Source organism: Myodes glareolus, chromosome 6 (genome assembly GCF_982192425.1).
Source record: "Myodes glareolus chromosome 6, mMyoGla1.1, whole genome shotgun sequence".
NCBI classification, from domain to species: Eukaryota; Metazoa; Chordata; class Mammalia; order Rodentia; family Cricetidae; genus Myodes; species Myodes glareolus.
Window position 1 is genome coordinate 109,266,709 of NC_142031.1, and position 5,873 is coordinate 109,272,581.

At 47.3% G+C, this 5,873-nt stretch overlaps 1 long non-coding RNA gene across 1 annotated transcript; it reads left to right on the plus strand.

Annotated features, from left to right (window-relative positions):
• The first annotated feature begins 434 nt into the window (after positions 1 to 434).
• On the plus strand, positions 435 to 3,656 carry LOC146894378 (uncharacterized). Its single transcript, XR_015002443.2, has 2 exons — positions 435 to 1,371; positions 3,195 to 3,656. It is a non-coding gene; the product is annotated as an uncharacterized LOC146894378 (long non-coding RNA).
• The last annotated feature ends 2,217 nt before the right edge of the window (positions 3,657 to 5,873 follow it).

A 5,873-nucleotide genomic window follows, 5' to 3' on the forward strand; every position in this document is an offset into this window, starting at 1 on the left:
AAAAGACCTGAAACAATGACCCAAACTCATTGAATTTAATGGTGATACACATAAGGTTCTGCCATCTGGATGAGTATCTGAGACATACCTCAGATAAGAGGGGCTGCCTAGAAGTCACCCAAGTGTGAGAAAACCCAAGGATTCCAGGCGACTGCCGGGCTGATGTGTATTGCTCACAAGCAGACCTAGACTCGTTTCAATCAAAAGCAGCCTCTGTTCTCTTCCTCCATTCGCCCAAAGTCAGAAACATTTGACATATTGCATTTTCATCTGAGCACTTCATTTTAGAAGTAAAAAGGAGCAGAATTGAGGAGGGGAAAAGGCAGTCTGAGTCAGAGGTAGCCCGGGCTTCTCACCCCCTGAAGAGAAGTGGGAGGCGGAAGGAGCTATGCAGTCTTGGCAGGCATGCCACAGTTTGCAAGCTGTGAGTGCATTTTGACGGGCAGTTTTGCAATTTATCTAAACCAGAGGTGAGTAGAGTTGAGTCACAGGGCAGTGCCCCATTCGGGAAGAATTTAGCAGCCAGACTTTAAAAGTCTCTACATGAAAATCTGGTTTTTGTTAGGATGGAAGTTAGACAGCTCAGGAGCAGAATATTTGACCAGCATAGGCAAGACTCTACATTCAATTCCCAGAGCCACACACACACTCAGAAAAGATAGCATGCTTTTTTCTCAAAAGACACTGATTCCCATGCTGGTCCACCCTCCTTCCCTCCTCTCCTCAGCACTATGTCTCCCACAAGTCCTCAGAGGAGCACTTGGTACATGCCGGGACACTTACACAGAGCCACGGAGTATCTCACTTCATTTCCACAGCAACCTTGGTGCGTGTTCCTGTGTGCGCGCATGCACACACACACACACTTTAAGCAGAGGTAGCCTCTGAGGAGTCATTGTTTACCAGGATCACAGGCTGGGAAATGGCTTATAGAGCTGGCAAGGTTTGCCTGCATCCTGCCTGTTCTTTTGCCCTGGCAGGTGCAATAGACCACATGGTTTTAGCCTGACACTTGACCTGAGGATAGAGAATTGGACTAGCATTACGTAGGGTCAGTGTTTAAGCTAAGAAAGCTGTTTTATGCTCCAGAGTTTGCCCTTCCCACTGGGACTCTTCTGCTTTTGTTTTCAGATGTGAAGGATGTGTGTCAGAGCCTCTCACAGTCCCCAAGAGACATGTAGTGTGACCCAAGAAGAAGAGACTCAGGGTGACAGCATTGCATTCTCTTTAGCCTGCTTCCCAGGCCAAAGACTCACCCTACCCCAGCTCAGCTGCTCATCATATGTGCCTAGCTCTGCTCTTCAATTTCCTCTGATGACGAAGACTGCCCCAAAGCCAGCTAGAGACATAAGTGTTATTCTCAGCAAATAGGTAAGGTGGCATAGTTCAGAGATCAGACCGCTGGGCTGCTGGACAAGCTAGCCAATGAGAAGACTCAATGACTCTGAGAGGGGATGCTGACTTTCGACATAGTGTTTAGTCTCCCCCCAACACACACACCAACGAACGTTAGCAGATGAATTAATGACTGAGAAAGTGAATGAATGAATGCATAGCCTCATGCTTGGCTGCCACTTCTAATTATAAATAGGGTAATGTGGGCAACCTGCGATTCCCTGCCCGCCTGAGTCCTTGGTGGCTTGTGGCACTTGAAAGTCAAGTACATTTGTACAATTTGCAGGCATTAGACTGCACATTTGTATAATATACAGTAATTAAATTGCCTGGTTAATCAAATAATTTATCAAGGAGGCAAAATTGGTGCCAAGAATTTGCTCAAAAAGAAAAAAAGGTGAAAAAAAGGAAAAATTGATTCTATATGTCAGACCTCATCAAAGTCTTAGAGAGGATGGTTCTGAAAGTTTCTCTGACTCTCCGTATTGCAAGAGTCTGAAGAGCCACATATACCGCCCTTGTCTCATTTGCTGGGGTGGAGTGGGATAAGAGAAACCAGACAGAGCAGGAAGGATGGAGGAAAATGGGTAGCAAGGAATAAAAACTCTGTCAGTATCAGGAAAAGAAGGGGAGGGGAGGGGAAGAAGGAGATGGAGAAGGAGGTAGGAGGGAAGGGAAAAGGGGTAAAGGAAAGTCGGGAAAACTGTGCAATAAAAAGAAAAAGGTTAGCCTGTCTTGTGTCCTCCTTATGATGGGGGAGGTGGGGTCACTCCATCATGTTGGAAGACAAAGCTTGAGGGAGGAGAGTTGACCTCCCCCTGGTTGAAACCGAATATAAAGCCAAGCCCTGTGGCGTTTTCCAATGGAGGAGTCTCTATTGAGCGGGAATTCAGCTCATTAGTATGGGGCACTGATAATGATCTGATAACTCCTTTCATCCGTTACTGATGGATGCCTTCCAGAAGACCTCCACACACCAACTCCTCAGCCAATTGTGGGAACCCCTTTCCCCTTGATCTTCATCATTAACCCCAACACACTTCTGCCAGGAGCTCATGCCTTATTAATGGCAGCCATGTTCCCATACTTCTGATTTTTCTGGGAGGTCTGAGAGAGTCAGGAAGTGCAAGAGGATGAAAGAATCCCCCGGAGTTTGGCTATCTTTTCAATTTTCAGCAGTGGTGCCTGAAGCTCACAGCTGGCAGTGGCGAGCAAACGGCTGTGAGACCAGGAGCCCCCCAACCCAAACCAGCCCCCTCCCAGCGCTGACTAATTGATTAACCAAGAGTTCTTGAAGAGAATGATGTGAGGAGGTAATTTATAGAGATGGTATCCTTTGTCATCATTTGTCTTTGAAAACATAGGAGAAAACTGTTTTCGGGAGGATGCTTCCGCCAACGTGAGCAATGGCGGACAGAACCTCATCAGTTACACCACGCTGCTCAATTTTGTACCTTTCCAGCCAGTCAAATATCCAATAACCACAACGGGACGGGAGCAAACCCACATCTCCACTCCCTGTGTTTCCAACTTTTCCAGCGTTAGCTTCTGAAAATATTTGGGGTTGCTCACTGCTCTGCTCTCTGCAGCATAAACATTTATTTAAATGGGGCTGTCTCTAGTAATGAAGAATGAAGGAAAAACAATGGTCTGATTTTGACAAATTAACTTGTGATTTGGAGAGTCGGTGAAGCAGGGGAGAGACATTCCTAACTATACTAATTAAATGAGCTTGCAACATTTATTTTAATGCAATGGAACCAGCCATATGAAGATGAACATTTTAATTTATTTTGCAGTGACATTATGAAAAATTTCACTGTTGAGGATTATCTACAGAAACAAATCTCATCAGCATCGAGGACGGCGCAGGGAATCTCCGTTCCTCGAGGGCAGGAGCCTGACCTTCCCCTGCAGAAAGCAGCACGAGTGACCTAAGCGGCTTGAAAAGTTCTTCTGAAGGTTGCGTTTCCACCGAGGCTGGGCTTTCCGTTCAAATGACTCCTGCGCCAAACGCATCCATTTTTCATGGTGCAGCAGAGATGAAAAATTCTGAATTCGTTCTACGGGGAATGCAAATCTAGCTCATTAGTTCTAAAACATTTTTCATGAACGACTGCAGAGTATTTGTGGGCAGATGAGGCTGCAGAGCCCCAGCCAAGAATGAATACCACATGTCCCACTAATTGTCTTTTAAAGTTGTTCCTTCCCTCTCCGGCACCCAGTAGCTATTGAAAATAAGAAGCCATATGAAAAATGGAGCCTGGCTTTCGCTTTGGCATTGTTCTGTCTTGTGGGCTTGAGTCTGCGTGCGTCGTGTGTGCTTCTTTTCTCCTTCTCTATGTGAAGCCATTTTCTAGAAGGCGAGGCAGCTTTGTAGATGATTGAATCCTTCTGCTTCTCCTGGAGACGGAGTCTAGTTGTCAGTCATCTAGGGATGAAGGACAGTGTCCTGGAGTCTTCCCCCAGCCCATAGCCAGCACTGGCTCACAGGCACCAGGCAGACAAAATGGCCACTTTCCAGAGAGGGGCCAGGTAGGCTGCTGTCACTCCCAGCTTTAAGGAAGCCGTTCAGGCCAGAGATGTCTTTCTGGATGTCATTCTTTTTGGAGCTCTATCAAGGAATGGCTGAGGGGAGCAGGCCACCTCCCTCAGGCTAAGGGCAGAGCTGGGAAGGAAGCTGCCTAGGTCAGTCCCCAATGACATCCACTTAAGGAGGTGAGCACAGGCATTGTGAGCTCTGAAGACCCAGCTCCTCCCAGTCCCGCCTGTTTTTTCCATAAGAGACCAGAGATGACACCACTCTGAAACCCTACTTTCCACCAGAGCCCTGTATGATCCCCAGTCCCCCCTTATCCCAGTCAGCACACACAACTGTGAAAATGAAGCCAGTTCTCATGTGTGGCTGTGGCACTCACGGGAGAGTTTCTTGTGGGGTCTACATCCATTGCATAAGCCTAAGCTGTCTGGCCTCCAGGTTGGTGTCCTGAAGGCCTGCTGCTCGGAGCTTTCTTCAGAGTTCTCCTGCATCCCTGGGCATAAGGAGCAGAACATACTCATCCCCTGGCACCCAAAGGGTGATTCAATACTGCCACCTAAATATGGGTGGACTGCAGGGTGAGGTAGTAGGGTCTGCAGAAAGATCTGCCTCTGGACTGGAGTGGCTTCAGCAGGCTCTGAAACGGTCTGCCACTCACAGGCTTTGTGTGTCCCCAGGCAGCTCCAGTCTCCTGAAGACCCGATGCAGGCTGCATTCTGTCCGAGAGGCAGGAGTGTGAGTCCTCCTCCAGCCATGGGTGGCAGACAGTCCTGGAGAGGGCCAGGTTAATGAGATCCGGACAACTCTGTGGGAATGGCAGCAAGACTCCTCGGTCGTGCCCATGACATTAGCAAGGTGACACTGCCATTTTGTCCATCCAAGACAGCATTTCTGGCCAGCCCTACCAGTTATTTGTGTGACGTCTTTTTTTTTTTTTTTACTCTTACTGATTTTTATTGAGCTCTATATTTTTCTCTGTTCCCTTCCCTGCCTCTCCCTTCTCTTTCAACCCTCTCCCAAGGTCCCCATGCTCCAAGTTTACTCAGGAGATCTTATGATGTCTGTTTTGCATAAAAAGTAGCTGTACTTTTATGAAATGCACGTTTTTTTTGGTGGCAGAGAATCAAATGAATTGCAAGTCAACTGTCCCTCATGAGACTGTTACCATGTCCCTTACTTCCCTATTCCCTCCCTACAAAGACCAAACAAGGCAGTCAAAGATTAGAACAACTTCGGATTACAAAGTTGGAAAGACCCAGTTGGAATTCTTTTGCAGCTCAGCTGACAGCCTCCTGCAGATGTCCTATAGCAGTCCATAACATGGCATCATTAGATTTCCTATAATGAGAGGGATAAGCTTGCAGGTTTTATAAAAACCCTCAGAAAATGACTTTCTGCAGAGAATCTGGCACATGCTGGCTCTCAACCCAGATCCTCTCAGCATCTCTTACCTCTCAAGTCCTCTTCTAACCCCAAGACAACCTGGCACCCTGTACTCAATAAGTGCTTGTGAAATAAGGTGTACAACAAATTGGGGAGGGGTGGGTGAAAGGGGGCCTTGGCCGTAGGGACTTCCGTCAAGGCATCTGGGCTCCGAATAAATGCCTTCTCCTCCCCAGAGCCAACTGTGTTGGTTGGCATTGCTTGTCAGTACATTAGAGCTAAGAACCCCAGAGAAAAACTTCACTGGGCATTATCCTGAGAGGTTAACAAAAGTGGAAGACCCACCCTAAAAGTGGGTAGCACAATTCCCTGAACTTATGTTGGAGAAGAAGGAGGAAGTCACCCAAGATGGATAGTTTGTCGTTGTTTCTTGACTGCTGATAAGATGTAACCGGCTCCCATAAATTCCTGTTCCCATGGTTTCCCCGCCACCATGGGATGGTCCTTGGTACTGTGAGTCAAGACAAACATGTCTGTAAGTTGCTTTTGTTGGAAT